General features: G+C 40.7%; 1 protein-coding gene across 7 annotated transcripts in view; it reads right to left on the bottom strand.

Moving 5' to 3' along the window:
• Nucleotides 1–18,673, bottom strand: part of nrxn2b (neurexin 2b) — a 631,720-nt gene that overhangs the window by 386,520 nt on the left and 226,527 nt on the right. The gene's annotated exons all lie outside the window — the stretch shown is intronic.

Raw genomic sequence — 18,673 nt, 5'->3', positions numbered from 1 at the left:
TTACACTTCCTCTTGCCTCCGCTATTCTTGTGAGTAATGAAGGACCCATTATATGTTCTGTATATCAAACAAATATATATTCATCAATGCTTGGAAGAGCGTACAGTTAATTGATGGTTGAAACACTATTACCATTCAGTGTACTCTCCTAATCTGAAATCAACAGACGTGAAGAAAGCAAATCATCATCTACGTCTTTGCTGAAAGTCTTTTGGGTTCCTGTGTTTACAGTTTGGCAAAATTGAACTCGTTTCTGCATGTACATATGCAGCACACTTGAAACTTGACCTAGCTGCATATTTGAACTCTGCTTGACATCTGCACGGGCACCCCCACACGCATCGTGAAGTCTTTCAACCCGAGTATGGCACCCATCGGCTCCGAGTGTTGATTAGGCCGGTTAGTCAATAAAAAAAAAAAAAATGGCTGGAGCCTCGGCGTCTTATCAGCCTCCCCGCAGCCTTCGCTCTCTCCAGCAGTCGATAACTGGAATCTATAAGTGAGTGTCTGACGCAGGATGGTGTGATTAGGTGTCAAGTTGGCCCAGTATCGCCATTAGTGCCATTTGCTGGCTGGACCTGAAGTTCTGTGCATGCTACTCTGGGTGTAGTTGGGTTTTAAGGAGGCTGTTACTAGGGGAGAACACTTACGCCAGTAGCAAGTGTGTTGTTATACGGCTGCACGTTTGCGCAGAGCACTCCGGGGTGCCCATGAGATGGATATTCCTTTTTGCCGCACAGGTTAGAAGGCATCCTTGAAGGGAGAGGCCAACCGTTCATCACTTGCCAGCTTCAACGTCCCAAGGCCCCCACCACTCTTCGCCCCAGCCCATAGATCCATTCTCTCACCACCCTTACCCCTCCCTTTCTCCTCCTGAACATGAGGAATTGCTTACACAAGAAATGTGTTCTTGGACTTCTGTGCTATTTTTTGTCCCCTACGAGACTTTCTTGGTATTTTCACCTAATTGCCTTCTTTTCTTTCCCCAGCTCTATTCTTCTGTGACCCTTGGAGCTGACCATCTCTCATTTGAAAGCTGGTGGTTAATAGTTTGACAATTTTTTTCATTTTGTTTCAATCTATGACCATCTTTGCTGAATAAGCCAATTGATAACAGTGTGACTGAGCAAAGCTAAGTTGGCAACCCAATGACAAATCACAATAGCTCGGTTGGCCGATCATTGTAACGATAGGGCGGAAGAATATATTGGAATGTCATAGGATGACAGTCAGCTGGAATATTAGAGACCAAAAACAACATGCTGCCAGTTAGTGAAAGTAGTGCCCCTAAACTTGTGAAAGTCATGGCTCTGATCGCCAACATTATCATAGTTTATCATGAAATAAGGAACATTTTACGTCAATAGATAGAGATGAGATGAGAAACAAATAGACATATACAGAAATATAGAGAGAGAGGCGTCGAGATGTGAGACAAGAGATGGAGATACGGTAATATAGACTGTTTTTAAAAACCAATAACGCAAAGTATGATCTACATTCATGGTAAGAAAAACATACTTCATAAAAAAATTGTTTTGTACTTTTGATTTTGTGTTTACGTTCCCTGTGTCACTTGAATAGAGTTCCATACCAATTGACATGTATCATATAATAATTCATACAACTATGATAGTTACTTAAGGTTATACATAGGCCATTTCCCATAAACTGCAATTCCCAATGAATATAATGCATAAGCAAAGAATGAAAGGTATGCCCAAATGCTGCTAGCATAAACCAATGATGCTTTGGTTGCTGCCCTGTAAAGCCTTGGCTGGTTTATTCATCAAATCATGCATTTTGTAATATTTGTCGAAGATATATGTTTAATTATGATTTTGTTTTAAGTTTAAAATATGATATCTTGAAAATGGCTAGAGAGGAAACCCCTGTGCAGCACAGCGGCGCGGTGGTTAGCGCGTGTGAGGCACAGTTCTGAGGTCATGGGTTCAAATCCAGCTACCAACCTCCTGTATGGAGTTTGCATGTTCGCCCCGTGCTTGGGTGGGTTTCCTCCGGGCACTACGGTTTCCTCCCACATTCCAAAAAACATGCATGTCAGGTTAATTGGCCGGTCAAAATTGTCCCTAGGTGTGAATGAGCGAGCACATTGTCTGTCCCTGTGTGCCCTGTGACTGGCTGGCAACCAGTTCAGGGTGTCCACTGCCCACTGCTTGGAGATGGCTGAGATGGGCTCCAGCACCCCCGCGACCCTACTGAGAATAAGCGGTGCAGATAATGGATGGATGGATGGAAACCCTTGTTTGTTCGGTACCCTCAATTTATTTTCTTTTTCTTTTTTATTTATGATAGTGAAAAATTGCATTGGCCCTGCAAAGATGAGAATTCTGACCAAATAAGCAAGGCGTGAGGGCAGCATTTTTCCTTTCACAACAACAAAACAATCCAGTTGGCTAACTTCTCTCTCTGCGCTGCCAACGTATATTTGACTATCCCAATAAACGGGTTTATATGTTTGTGTCAGGAAGCTTGTTTTGCCAATTTTTGTCATCATTTGGGTGCTCCTTCACTTTGAACGGTACTTGGGCCGTGACTGATGACGTTTCAATAAACCCTGTGGATAATAGATACCTTAATAGTTAGATGGATATATTGTAACACAGACAGACAGGCGGACAAACAGTAAGATATCTTACATTTCCTTTACATGAACCAACAGGAAGTTAACCATCATCAACCCAGGTTTTAGTCAACACCAATCACAGTCCTTGCCCAAGTTAGTATGAAAAGAAGCTCTGGTAGGAGTTTTCAAATTAGCAACTTCACTTTAACAACAACGGCAGGCAAGCACAAATGCACCTCTGCAGATTCATAAACAAAGAAGGTGTCTATTATGTACACAAACATCCTCTTATGAGTGGCTGCAAAATCATTTATCTTTGTTTAGCCACGGTTGACAGATGATATCGTCTGGGATTTATGCACATCCCTGCTTTGTCGGTCCCTCCGCCACAACTCAGCCACTTATCTAGTCGGCGAGATGTTAAATGGAATGCAAGTCGCACCTTGCTGATGCTCGCTGCCACTATTTACGTAGCAGCGTGCGAAAGGAGCCAAATTAGCCTCCCCGGCAGGCAAAGCAAACGACGTCCGGGATGGGAAGGCGGTACTGTCAATAGCCTCGTTAATGGGGGCAGAGTGATAAACGAACTCATTCATCATCAATTTCCCTGGTAAGGCTCTGCAGCAGAGACAAATGCTCTCCTTTCTGGGCATAGGGAGGAGGCCACCTCCATCCTTGATGATTCATTGGAATATACACAGCTACATCAACATTAATACTGATTGCTGATTAAGTTCCGATCCATTATGCACACTCACCCGAGAAGCTGTCACACCAAAGCCCCATCTTTTCTCTTCTTAATCAATTTATTCCTCTCCATTTTCCTTTTGTCTCGGTTCTTCTAGCTCATTTCACATTTTTGTGAGGAAGCTGTTAAAAAGGTTTTCCCTGCACCAGAGGTGAAACCGTTTCGCCCATACAAATTGTTGCCAGTACATGTTCGACTTGCCGATTATCGCAAAGGCAGACTGAACATTTTTGTGATCAGTGCTCTAACATTTTTGACACGACTGTAAATGTATACGTTTCCACATATTTTATACCTTTTTTCATCATTTCAAATGATGTATGCCGCATAACTGTTTTGTACAGGGAAAAACAGTTGACAGTGCTTAGGGAGGGGGCATGCCTTACAACGGGAAATCATATCAAGAGGGCTTACGTAAGAACAACATTTACGGTAAAAGTCATGCCTGAAAAACAAAAACAAAGACATTTTGGACTCAGCAATGGAGGAAATCTTGGAGTGGTTTGAAACTCATGGACAAAATGGATATTTAGAGATTTGGCTAAGAGTTTTCTTGCAAGCTTTCAAGGTTCCACAAGAAAATATGAGGGCTTCACTGCTTCCACTGGTTGGTGTACTTGTTTTCTTCTATTTGTTTCAATTATGTGGTCATGTTGAAGCAGTTTCAGGGGATTTTATTTAATGCAAGCATACACAGTAATTGGTAAATAGAACTAGACATACACTAATTGGTAACTACATAGTTACTTTTAGAGTAACACACTACTCTGTGCGTCAGTTATCAGAGGAGACACAGTTACTTTTGAAATGAAGTAAATAGTAACGGTAACTAATAATATATATTTTTTTAGTAATGCACTCGCACTGCTGGTAGCAGAGAACAACTTAGCCGAAGATTGTCAAAGAAGCTGAAGTCTGCAAAATCCTGCACTGCTATGAAGAATGAAAAAATAACTCTAAATTGGGGAAAGGACAAAGGCAGATACTGAAAAAAGTAAAAAAATAAAATACTTGTTTTCACAAATCGCTTGTGACGCTGAATCAAATCGTTCCTTTTTCTGACAAAACCGTCCATTTTGTGTCACTCCTCAAGTATCTTATGGAGAGAAGTCAATCTTATGGAGAGATTTACATCATGTGCAATAAAAATATGTGTCCAACATTGAACATTGGGCAACCAGAGACGACATCCCAGAAGGTTTCCATTAATCCTTCATTTTAACATCATCTATTTTCTTTTTTTTTACCAAATGTAAATATGTTCCCGTTGTTCTGTCAGAAGAGGGTTCAGAACCAAAAATCATGGCCCGGATAACTCAGACCACAGCCACACTTGCCTAACTAAACCCATGTGGAGGGACGAGAACATAGATGTGATATCAAATATACAACTTGAAGTACTAGTACTAGTTACTTCTACCTTCATCCAAGTTTACGAAATATACAGTCAGTGGGGACGTGATCTTACAGTAAAACTTCCAGAGATCAGCTACATAGCCCATGTGACAAACAAAACAGTGACACCAGAGGCACATTGGACCCTACGAAGAACGTAAGATAAAAACTGAAGTGGTATAGTCCCGTCACAAGATCATCAGGACTGGCCAATGCTCAGTCCAAGGGGGAATAAGGAGAGGCAGACAGAAACTGAACTGGGCTGACAACATCAAGGAATGGACTGGTGCCAACGTTGCTATGACCCAAACTCAGGCCAGGAACTGTCAGCAGTGGAGAAAGCTTGCATACTCAGTGGTACTTTAACGGCCAAGCTGATTAAGGGATCTGTGATTTTCTTCACTAATTTTTGTAATCATAAGCATGAAGAGTGCATCGAAAGAAGCGGCATAGTTTTGAAGCAATTTAAATCATGCCGGCTAGATACGCTGTCTGGGTTTGGTGTTGATAACGCTGTCATGTGGCAGCAATCACAGGGCCCAAAACAAGATTTCTTGGTGGTGCCACCGCTTCCAAAGGGTTCTTAATCTCCCGCTTTAGCTCCGCCGTGACAGCCCGGCCGTTTACGCGCATACAAATGGCCGCCCTGCTATGCCCTCGCCCCGTCAGGTAGAATGGCGGATTGGCTCTCTCGGCAGTAACAAGTGGATAAAGAGCCTTGCGAGGGTCAAAGGAATCACGGTGACGGTCGTAGACAGCAACGTGTGGTGGCCTGATTTCTTCTGTTGCCATGACGACGACAGAGTCAATTAGTTTTAATGAGCAGGACAGGTCAGTGCGGCAGTTGCAGGTAATGGATCTCTCTCTCTCTCTCTGTATAATATACACACACACATATATATATATATATATATATATATATGTCACGTGCAAGAATGACCACCCATGTACAAGATGAATTGCCGAAAAGCCAATTTTATAGTGGTGTGAAAAAGTATGTGCCCCTTTCCAGATTTCTGTGTTTTTTGCATATGTATCACTCACAACGGTTTCAGATGATCTAAGACATGTTTTCCCCAGAGTGACAACCCAAGGAAATATAAAGCATTGTTTTGAAATGATGATTACATTTATTAAGGCACAAAAAAACAAATATATATATATATATATATATATATATATATATGGATGTTCTCCATCAGGATCGTCTGGTAAACACCAGATTCATTATTTTGTCAACCACAGAAAGTGTTCCTGACTTTTACACTTCCACCATTTACTGTTGGCATTGTGTTATTTTTGTCAAAAACTGTGCCATCTTTATGACATATATAAACACCTTCCAAAAAGTTCAATTTTCTCCAAAAGTCTGCTCAAAAAGCTTTTTGGCAAATGTGTGATGGCTCTTTGTGTTCTTTTTGTGCACTCTTGGAGTCATCTTAGTTGGTCTACCAATCCTGGGAATGTTTGCCACTGTTTCCAGTTTTCTCCATTTTAGATAATGGCTCTGACAGTGGTTTGCAAGAGCACAACTGCCTTTGAAATGGCATTGTGACCTTTTCTGGACTGACATATTTCAATCACTTTTTTCTAATTTCTTCTAGAATTGATTTGGATTGTGACAGGTCAATTGTGTTCTTGAGATCATATAGGGAAATTGACTCCATCTAACATATTGAATTACGTGATTTCTTGATTCGACACCAGAGGTGGCATCAATTTTTGTTGTGGGATGTGGAATTGAACTCAGCTTTTCCAAAACTGTGGTTGGTCACAGTTACGTTGTGATTTAACAAGGAGGGGAACTCACTTATTCACATAGGGCCAGATTGGAATTATTGGAATTATCATTTCAAAACTAAACCATTTGGAAATAATGAATACGCCAAAAAACACAGAATTCAGAAAGTGGGCAAATACTTTTTCACGGTACTGCAGTTGCTGTCCGCCTTAAATGCTCAACTCAAATCGTGCCGATGTGAAATTGAGACCGCGCTCAAAATGAGTCAGAGCTCCAGGCTTCGGCTTTGGGAGGAAGCTGATGTGATTATGGATCATTTCTTTGGCTAAAACACGGGAACCGAATCGTATTGCTGATGCCAGACCATCTGCTGAGTGGGAGGAGCTTCTCAGTCCACCTATACAAAATCTCCTGTGAGGTTTTGTCTGGTGTGCGGGCAATTGTCTAATTTTAAATAATTAATAACAAGGAATTGGTAAGTATTTGCTGTCAGCGAGTATTTGGGCACACTTGCCATGATTTGCCTATTAACCTGACATGCATTTTCAGGAACGTGGGTAGATAATGGAGACTTCGCACAGGTAGGCTGCAGTAGCTGGAATTGAACCCTGGACATGCGCGCCAACATCCCACCTGCTGTGCGGGTCACTGCAAAAATCCATTTTTACCATATAGTCCATTTTAAGGATTGTTTCCTATTTTATTTTAAGATTTACAATCTTGTTTTTGTTTTGTATGTCTTTTAATGATACAAACATTCCTAAACCAGGCATAATTGATGTAGCTAGGATATAGTCAATAATATCACTTATTTTGAAGGGATACTGAGTATTGTGTCGCACCTACCAGTCCTAAATAAACTTAACTGAAGGCAACATCCTGCTTATCGAGGGTATTAGGGATTCAGTGTATTGCCCAAGGACACGTTGGCATACAACACATAGGAGTTGGGAATCAAACCTGCGACCTCTTGATCCCAAGACGAGTGCTCTGCCTAATGAATTCAATTATTTGTTTTAAACTTCTAGAGCTAAAGGAACTGTACTTAATTCCATTTTTTTTACTTGCTGCTTGCTTTCTAGCGGTCATCATTGAAGCCTCAAACAGCTCATTTCATTATGCGCGTGCATGTACGTGCATTTCTTAGACGCGCTCAAAAATACACTTTTTTTCAATTTTGTGGGGGTTTAGAATAGTGTTTTGATTGTAATTAAAGCAGGCCTTTTTTTGTACTTTCACCATGTTCATGCTACACGAACAAAAACACACACCCAAAAAAATAAATAATGTGATGTTACTTTCTAGCAATCTCCCCAGCCCCCATTTCTCCTACTTAATCTGTTCCACCCCAAACAGCTAAGCTAAATGTAAGCTGAAAGCAGATAGGCACAGCGGACAACAAAGTATAAGGGCTCTTTGAACTCAGTTGCACATTGTTAATACATTCTTAACACAGAAAAAATATATCTTTCAACTTTTAAGGACATTCTAAGTAAAATGTTCACAAAACAAGCTATAGCCAATAATGTTTTTTTCTACGGTTTACGCCTTGAGATTTCGTGTGCCTTAGCTTGAAGAAAGTTCAAAAAACACAGACCGACACAACTCCACAAACTCAACCTGTCAAGTATAACAATCGCCCAGTCTTGCCGTGTTTATTTGTGCGCCCACACTAGACAAGCTACTCTTCAAGTGCACTTTCTACCATGAATGAAAGACAAAAGTAGTAATGGAAAGGCGACACTGGGAGCAATTACGGCGCTTTGTGTTCCCTTGTCATTCATCTAGGCTGACACAAGTTTCGGTCCTCCAGCTCGGTTGCAGGAGACCGACACTTTTCACGTGTTGCTTCTCGGATCGATAGGAAAAGGGGACGAGATGGATACGCCATCTCAACATTGCTGGCATTTTTCAAGTCTTCGCTGCCGGCTAATTGAAGGCAGCGATAAATCTCTTTTCGCCCCAACTTTAATTAAGTTGCCTCTTTTAATCACTTCTGCAGACTACTGCGGTGCCTCGCCTTTAACTCCCAATTACTCAAAATGTGATGGGGGGTGTGTATGATTCGTGATGAAGAAATCCAGAAGGAAATCATTCTCAACTCATTCATTGCCATAATGCATATATGTTGTCTTTCTTTCCAGTCTCTCTTTCTATTATCCCTTCCCCTTTTCCCTCTCTCTTTCTATTATCCCGCTTTCTATATACCGTAAATTCCGGACTATAAGCCGCTACTTTTTTCCCTAACGTTGAACCCTGCGGCTTATTCAGTGATGCGGCCAATTTATGTAATTTTTCTAACAGCCGCTAGCAGCGCTCGAGTGTTGCTACCATTAACTTCCCTGTCAAAGCTATATTATTATTATTAAAGCTTTGAAAACTCTCTCGGTATACCGTCTTTCTTTGTAAATATGTGTAACCATGTATAATATGTATTTGCAACTGTATATTTATTTGTAATGTATTTATTTGTAATTATTTTAGACACTTATTCTGATACGGTTGAACAAAAAATGAGGGGCGGAACGAACGCGGGGTGCAGAGTTTAAGTGGGGACCGCTAAAGGTGAGGGACAGACAAGGAAATAAGAGGGGATTAAAAGTTGTTTAAAGAAAAAGGAGTTGCGTGAGTAAATGTGCTCATCTGATATATTTTTCCCACCCTTACCTTTGGAAATATACACTTTTTTCCTTGGATTACTTTCAACGGGACCTGGACTCTGCATCAAACCTTAAGTACCGGTATCATTTTCCGTTCATTTTGCCGGCTGTGATTTTTGGACTGTGGACTTTGAATGAAGGAAATGGGCATCATGTATAACTCTTGGTTGTACGGGCAGCATGTGACGGAGATGGAATAAGAGCTTGCTCTGTCCACTCCACTCATCTGCCCGGTATTGTAGTACTTCCGGGAACGGTGCTTTCGTACTGATCGCTACTTGGCTCTGTGGCTAGGACCTCTTGGCTGAGAGCAAGTGTCTCGGCCCCTTGGCTTTGTAGCATATAATGATTTGACCGATAACGGATAATGGATAATTGATAAAGAATATAGAACAATAAACCTTACAAACAGGTGCGCTCTATAGTCCGGAATTTACGGTATTTTCTATATATTTCACCCTCTGTACCTCTCGCTCTAATTTTCTCCTTCTATCTCTCCTTCCTACAAGTCGGGCCTCCTGTCTTCAAAATGCATGATCTCGGAAAATAATTGAAACATACCAATTAAATGCATATAGATTTGATGCAAAAAGCATGTACAATTTCCTTAAGAGGAATACCTTTAAGGGAGAGACATTGATGGCTTTTCTAAAATAGTTTAAAAAGATAAAATAGCTACCTCCTGTTTGTTGGCATCCCCCCACCTGCTGATGACAGAGGCGGGTTAAGCGATTCTTCAAACGGCGAGACTTGACATTCTCGATATCAACCACGCCTGCCGGGAGGCCTCATTAGTCTGGGAAACCTTACGCATGAACGCACCGTCACCCGTGCAAAACACGTCACTGAGAGAAAACGTTTGATTCACCGTCAATGCCGAGATTGCAGAGCCAAAGGAGCAGATGCTTAGGTGCAAAGCGGGGCGGCAGGCCTGATGCTGGGCCATTTGTAGTGTGTGGTCATGCTGACCCGTTTTTGTCGTGACAAAAAAGGGCCAACAGTCAAAGGAATGGCCTTTTGTCTCCTGTCCACAAGGTGGCAGTCTATAAAAATGCCAGTACAAAATAGACGTGGGCTCTTAGCTCCTGCAGGGTGTACGGAATGGAAGTATAACTCAGAGTATAATTACATTAAAAGAGTATTGTGTTTTTTACGTTAGCGTTAAGCTAGCAGACGTAATGTAAAATTTCAATCTAAACAAGCAAGTTTGATGTTTAGTTTGTCAATAGACATAAATGAGTTGGCCTCGAAAAAGGCTAAAATATTTTGATTGATTTTTGATGCAAATGTTTCTGATAATTGCAGTTAGATGTAGATAATTAAAGTAGGCGATACAAGAAGGATTTCCATTTGCTATTTTCTAAAAATGACATTTATGTAACTAAATAATGTATCCTAAAAGAGTTTTAAAAAATTAATCTATTTCGTGAAATATTTTTAAAAACATATTCATTATTTTTCTATAAGTACAAGATTCTATCCAAGCATAAATTCCCTGTGATGGATGAGGATTTTTATTTATTTTTTTTTGTAACAGCCCAGCATTGCGAGCATTCTACTTGGGCAAGGTTGTTAGGGCCGTGGTTTGTTGAAAATTGTGTTTAGGAAAGAATTGCATCAATCTTAGCGTTTGTTTCGATAAAAGATTGGATTTGGTTGCTTGGAGTGGTCAGTGGTCAGGAGCTACCAGAGTGTTAGAGGCCAGGAAAAAGTAGACACAGCAAAAGCAGACCCTACAAAAGCAGATGTTTATCAAATGTATTCATATTTGCATTGGGTGCCTTGACACGAAACCTGAGCTTAAGACATCCACGGAGGCCTAAAGTACCACTGTGTACATTTTCACAAAAATTGGTTCAGACGTTTCGAAACCTTTTAAGTCAAAATCAAACACACACACACACACACACACACACACAAATTTATGAAGTAGTTTAGATTTAAATTTAGATAGATGGATAAATATCACATATTCCATAGCATTTCATTTTCAAAAAATGCTATTTTAAAGAACTGGAGAATGCCAATTTAGGAGAAATTGCATTCGAAACCTGAAGGAATTTTAAAAAGGATCACAAAATAGTATCAAACATTAAATTAAGTACACAATGCAGTTTAGGAGATTTTTGTTGTGAAAGCTTAAAGGCTTTTAAAAACAATACCACATTTTACAAACTTGCTAAAAAAAAATTAACTTTAACAAATGACATTTTAAGATAAATAGCGGGTGAGGGTTGAGTACGTAGTTGTTGTTTGTTTCTCCAAAGTATCTCAAACGTTCTAAAGTAATTTATGAACATTTTAAAGAACTGGAATGCAGTTTGAAGAACAAACAAATGTGAGACCAATAGGAATTTAAAAAAATGAACACATGAATTAAAGGAATAGTTTAACAATGTTAATAACTACAATATGAGTTCAAGGAGAAACTGCAGGTAAAAAAAAAAAACATGGACGTCAAAATACAATTCTAAAGAGCTAGAGAACAGAAATTATGTACTGATCAAATCATTTGTTAAGTATCACCAATTTGATCAATTTCAACATAAAATGTATTTTTATCATAATAAATTGCAATTGAAAAATAGGTTACAGCTGAAGTTTAAAAATTGGTACTTTGTTTACTCTGAGTCGTCGTAATTTGTATACCTCCTTGGTGTTTTTAGCGCTCGTTTTTGGTCGCAGCACACCATGCAGCCACATTAGGTGATCAATAATTCACATTATCCCTTCAGACTTAAAGAAAAAGCTAAATACCATTTCAACAATGTGAATTGGTTGAAAATATTTTAAAGAAAGTCATAATTTTACTATAATTTTGAACTATTGAATTCATTTTGGGAATAGAAATTGCGAAATGTAAACAACCACCGGGCACACACGCACACAAGAATCAGTCTATCCTTCTATCCCTAATGTTTTGTCCAACATGACCGCTCTATCATGATTGTTTGCTTTACTCATGCTCTGTTATCAGACGCCAGGGACCCGAGAGAAACGGCACCCTGTCGTTTCAATGTGGTTTGAAATTGAAACAAATGACAAATAGCCTTCTCTGGTAAATACAACACACTAACACGCACACATATGCTCTTTTCCGCTAAACAAACACGGTCCACCAACACAAACACTGAACAGTGTATCACTCTGCAAATCACGGCGCCTTTGTTGACTCAAAAACAACAATCAGAGGCGCATTGTCCGGGCCTTTGTGGAGAACAGCAACACACGGCGGCGGGAAGTCTCTTGAATGTGTCATTGTCTACAACGCTACATTTTCTTGCCTGAGACACTTCCGCAGGCGTGTCTCCAATCAAATTGCAATTTGTGCAGAAAATTGGCCAAAACAACTCACAAAAACATGTGCAATTCCTGTGGTGTTGTTTTTTCGCATAGCATGCAAGGAATCAAATTGAAACAGAACAACTGAAACACAAAGTCCCTGCACAGTTCCGGGTGCATTACTGAAGAAAAGTAATTAGTTACAGATAGTAGGCACTTAATTTTAAAACGTAATACAGTAACCCACAGATTACTGACACCAAAACTGAGTGGACTACTATGAAAGTAACTATATACTGGCATAGAAGCCATCCATCCATCCACCATCTTCTGCTCATCCAGAGTCGGATCATGGGGCAGCAGCCTTCCAAGGCGTTCCCCCAGGCCAGCCCAAAGACGTACTTGTCGTGATTACCGATATGCTTCACCTGTGCACGCTCCTTTGCCGCCAACTGCCTCGGACTCTGATTGGCTCCCTGTCCCTATTTAAACCCACTCCTATCTGTCCCCTGTTGTCAGTCCATGTGCAAACCTCAGTTTACACTAGGCAAGCCTTTGTTCGACCCTGACTCCCACCTGTTTTTTGCTCCAGTCTGTCCCTCGCTTTTGACCCTGACAAGGTCTACTCTCCCGTCCCGGATTTCAACCTTTTTTGTCACCGGCCAAGTCTACTCTCCTTTCCTGGCTTACGACCCTGACCACGTTTTTCTCTCCTGTCTCGGCTTCCGACCCGTTTTTTCGTTCCTGACACTGCCATCGCTCGCCACGGAAGATCCACTTCAGCATTCAGAGCGACCTGCACCCCGCGTCCTGCAACCACCGGATCGTGGGCGCAACCTTTCCTCTTTCTTCCAATAAAACTATGTGAGAAACCCAACACAAGTGGGTCCTGTCTCCGTTCTGGTCCTGACAATAGTCTCTCCAATGTATCTTGGGTCGTCTAACTTCCCCCGCTCATGAAGAAAACCCCAAATTATTTTAACTCCTCCACTTGGGACATGATCTCATCCCCAACATGGAATGAGCCGCAACCCTTTTCCTGGCTGAGAACCATGGTCTCTGGTTTGGAGGTGCTGATCTTCGTCCCGACTGCTTCGCACTCGACTGTGGACTACTCCAGTGGGAGCTGAAGATCATGGCTTGAAGAAGCCAACAGCAATGCTGAGGCCCCAAAACCAGACACCTTCAAAACCAGTGCTGTGCCTAGAAATTCTGTCCATGAGTTATGAACAGAATCTGTGACAAAGGGCACGGAAGCCTTTAACTTCTTCAACTATCCACATAATAGAGTAAATAAAAGAAAATGTGTACCTTTGGAAGGAGTAAAGGTCTTATTTATTGGTTTGGTTTAAGAGCTTGCAAGCGAACACTTAGCCGGGACACTCCATGTCCTTTTTGACTCAGGACTTAAAACCACTCTAATATGTCATTCACCATTTCTGGGTACTATCCAATATGTTTTCTTTTTTGTCCAGGCATAAGCAATGGTATACAACAATTAGAGAATACTACAATTACTGGTCTGTAGATATACAGTTGTGGTGTAACGTGCAATATTTTCCTCAGTAGAGTAACAAAATATTATTAAAAACCCAGAACAGTTCTTGCGACTGAGAAAAGTAATTGCATTCCAGGAACATATTACTCTTTAATGTCTTAGCCCCAGCACTGGTGTGGCAGCCCTATGGTACTGCATGCGACCAAAACTGATTTTCCCAAACGATAAATTTGAATAAGTGGACCAAAACCTTCTGCTATTTCCACTTTGATTCACAGTTTTGTTGTTGAAGCAACTGGAAAGGAAGCGTAAGCCTTATTAGAGGAAATAGTCAAGATATATTCTACCTCTGATCCATCTAATTCCTCGCCCATCTCGTGCTTTTACTCGACTCTGATCTGACAGGCTGCTCATGTTTCTTAAATCCACCTAATCTCACAACATCGACTGCGGATTGTGTCTCATGGCGAGTGCTGGACATGGAAATCATTGCCTTTAAACTCCATAGGGCTGCTTTCCTCAAATCTACAATAAGTCAAGCTCCTGATTGAGAGCTCAAAACAGCAGGGAACTACAAAGAGTTAATCGAGTTAGTTCGATTATTTCAGCATTTCAAAAATCGGCAATTTTAAAGTTAACTAAACAGTGAAATTTTAGGTTTGGATTGGCAGATGAAGAACACATTATACCAAATGCTAAGCAGATCTACTCACAGTAAAACCTGGTAGTGGTTCTATCATACCATGGAGCTGTGTGGCCAGTGCAGGTCTTGTTAAAGTTGAAGTTTGCATGGGTTCCATTCAATATCAGCAAATACTCACAGATAATGTTCAAAAAACAGTGAACAGCGTTCAGATTGTACTGAGCAGCGATGCAGAGAAGCAATGTCCTGGAATGGCCACCTCAGTCCCTAGACCAGAATATAATTGGAATATGTGTTGTAATTTAAACAGGGTTGGGACTAACGTGGTACTAAAGGATGCGTTCCTAGAACACAATTACTTTTAACGAGTACTGAAACACATTATCAATGCGATTGTGTGAGCCTACTTTATAAATGCAGATCAATAATTACAGTATCCTATGATTGTAGAGTACTCTTGCTTATCTTGTGTTGTCTCAGGAACCGTCCTCTCATGGTTTAGATCCTCCCTCTCTGATAGGACGCACCGTGTTAAATATGGCGAAATGACATCTGAGCGAGTTAGTGTTACCTGTGGTGTTCCGCAGGGTTCAGTGCTTGGCCCCCTTCTTTTCAGCACTACATGCTTCCATTAGGTGATGTTATCCGCAAGTATAATATCAATTTCCACTGCTATGCAGATGACACTCAACTATATCTTCCGTTGGAGGAATCTGCCACACTAAATTTTGGAAATTTGGAGGCCTGCCTCACTGAGATAAAAGAGTGGGTGTCGCTCAATTGCATGCGTCTTAACTCTGAAAAGACCGAAATGTTAGTTATTGGTCCATCTAAATGCCGTGACTTATTCTCAAAAACTGCTGTGAACATTGACAAATGTCACATCACACAGAGTGACTCAGTTAAAAATGTAGGTGTCATATTTGACGACGATCTGTCCTTTCAAACACATGTGAAGAAAATTACTAAGAAAAAATGCATCCCTGCCTGTCCTATACTGTCTCAGTCGGATGCGGAGATTATAATTCACACGTTTGTTACCTCCCGTCTCGATTACTGTAATGCACTACTCTCCGGTCTCCCGAAGTCCAGAATCAAGAGTCTTCAGCTGGTACAAAATGCTGCAGCGAGGCCATTAACTAGGACAAAAAAGTCTAATCACATCACGCCGATTTTGGCTAACCTGCATTGGCTCCCTGTTAGCCTAAGATGTGATTTGAGGTTCTCTTAGTATTATACAAAATCATACATGGACTCCCTCCCTCATATCTTTCAGATCTGATTTCCGCCTATGTTCCGGTCCGAAGCCTTCGTTCTGAAAGTGCCGGTCTACTGGTGATCCCAAGAGCCAAGAATTGATCCGCAGGTTCGAGAGCGTTCTCCATCGGGGCACCGGTGCTGCGGAATGCTCTTCCCCCTGAGATCCGATCTGCAACCTCTAAGCTTAAAACACACTTCTACTCCATAGCATACGAATAACCTATATTTTTTGTTGACAATATCTCTGTACTATTTGTAATTGCAACATCCATTGCAGCCTGGTCATCCTGAAAGGGGGATTACCACATGTGTGGTCCCTTCTCAAGGTTTCTTCATTTTCCTCATGTTGAGGTTTTTGAGTTTTTCCTTGCCCTCATGTTGGTTCCAGATCAGGGGATGGTGTAATAATAGTCTGAAATAGTCTCTGTAATAACCTGTGAAGCCCTTTGAGACTCTTTGTGATTAAGGGCTATACAAATAAAAATGACTTGACTTGACTTGTCACATATATATCCCTTGATCTGTTTCTGGAGGCGGTTTACGGGGTATTGTATTATAATCATATCTTCAACGCCCTAACTCAAAGCACAATTAGGTAGGAGGTGAGTGATCTACCATTATTTATTCCAACTGAATCTGGTCAGTGGTTTCGAATAGTAGGCCTCGTCAAAATGAATGCCATATTTACTGCATTTATCAATATTCCTCTCCCCGATGACACCCAAACACACCATCAATTGGAGTCGCAGCGCACAAGCATGCAAATACAGATAAGGATGCAATTGAAGGGGGAGGAATCGGCAAGGGGGGTATGGTTTATGTCTCCGGAGTAAATCTGTATGCTTCAGACTTGAAAATTAGGCATTTTCCTGTTACCAGTGACTTTATCGCCGACTATTCATGCAAATGTGTTTTAATTTAACAACGTTGTTTGAGTTGCAAAAACATTGTACATGATTCATACACATTTATCATGGCCAACTTTAAGAACTCTTAACAGGTTTCAAAGCCAATTTTCTGATTTCTCTTGGACATTAAAAGAAAAAACCTGGTGTGAATCATTTTTTTTGCACAGCCGCAAATGTATCTGCTAAATACAAATGCAAATTTTAATTCTGTGTGTGCATTTATCAAGACATGTGATTTTTAGATCAAATGTATTTGTTTTGTGACAAAAGTCTTCCCATATAAGTGTTGTGTAAAAATGATAGTGATATGTAGCTAACATTTTCAGTTGCGATAAATTCTTTGCATAACAATTTACCCCTGGCATATACTACCTTAATTTTTTGCATGGTTCACAATACATGTCCATAATTGATGCGTAATCCTTGCACTAATACAGATTTCATTGTGTCCTGTTTAGGTTTGTTCAGGCGCCACCCGTAGAGGGCTGATATTTCCTAAGTCAATGCCATAAAAACTAATGCCGGCTGCCATTAATCACAAAAAAATAAATGTAATGGCAAGGTGAAGCCACCAGAGTGCCGCAACAGGATCGTTTTTAAGCAGACTTGTTGAGAAACGTGACAATAAGTTACAAGCACTTGACTCAAAATTCAAGCAGTTTTTAATCCTTACACAATATTACAATTCAAGCCTCTTCGAGGACTTCAAGCACCCATACGAACCCTGATTGAAACCAAATATGTATGTGAATCACGACCTAAACTCAAAATTTAAGATCTATTCAACCTGCTGCCATCAAGTAAAAGACTGCAGTCTCTCAGAGTTAAAAAAGAACCAGCAGGCTCAAGGCCAGCTTCTTACATTAGGCTGTCAAGGCTGTCCAGACTCTAAACTCTCTACTTGCCCTACCCCTTCCCACCACTCTGCCATCTGCCAATCCAATGCAATTTTTTTTTCATTTGAAACCTTACATAAACTATAGGCATCATTTTATATGCATACTTTTTTTCTTTTTTCTGTTACTTCTGCTACTTTTTTATATTGTGCCTTATTTAATGCGTGTTCGCACACGAGGGAAGATGCAGTAATTCCATGTGCTGTATGTTGTGCATTTAGCATATTTGACAATAAAGTTGAAGTAGAGTTATTGCAAATGAGCGAATATCTGGTACAGTACTTTTGTCTTCTATTGATTTATTTGATTAGCATGTATGCCCTGTGACTGGCTGCCAACCAGTTCAGGGTGTCCCCTGCCCGTTGGGATGCAGGACCACCCACGACCCTAAAATGGATGCATGGATTTGTATTTATTTGTCAATTTATGTTTCATGCATATTTTACATAAAACGGTTCCTATTTCAAATCACTACGTCAATAAATAGTCACTTATTTATAGTTTCCCTAGGCAAACTGACGGTGTGTTTTTCCAAAAGTGGCAAGCAGGGAAAATCTGTCATTTCCGACGCAAACGAACACAAGCGAAAGACACAATGAGGCCAAGAGGAATAAGAATGAGGGTGTTACCCAACACGGGTTGATTTTATGAATTAGTAACGGGGTTGAGCTCCTATATGAGGGCAAAGACACAAAAATAACGTCATTAAACTTTGAATGTGTTAAGCTTTCAATGTTTCAAGTTGCCGCGGTGGCGTTTTGCGAGTAGAGGAGGGAGAAAATGTATTTGACTGGGAGTTCACGGTTCACAGACCTTTAAACCACTACAGTCGTGGGTGTTCCACTTTCTGTGGTGTGTCCTGGGCAAGAAAAAGTCTGGCGGCACCCATACCTCTCCATAGTGTTTTTTTTATTATTATTGTTATTATTTTTGGCTTGGGATTTGCTTCCCTGCATGAAACATATACTACTATTTTCCTCTAGTTACCAGTAGCAGAAGAAGCCTCCTGATTTGACTCAGATTCAGCAGCTTCTTCATCCGGCCGCAGTTGTTTT

This window comes from Urocampus carinirostris, chromosome 11 (assembly GCF_059441175.1).
Source record: "Urocampus carinirostris isolate Australia breed hairy pipefish chromosome 11, RoL_Ucar_1.0, whole genome shotgun sequence".
In the NCBI taxonomy this organism is placed as follows: Eukaryota; Metazoa; Chordata; class Actinopteri; order Syngnathiformes; family Syngnathidae; genus Urocampus; species Urocampus carinirostris.
Note: the sequence above shows the minus strand (reverse complement) of the source record. Positions and strands in the feature narration are given on the sequence as shown.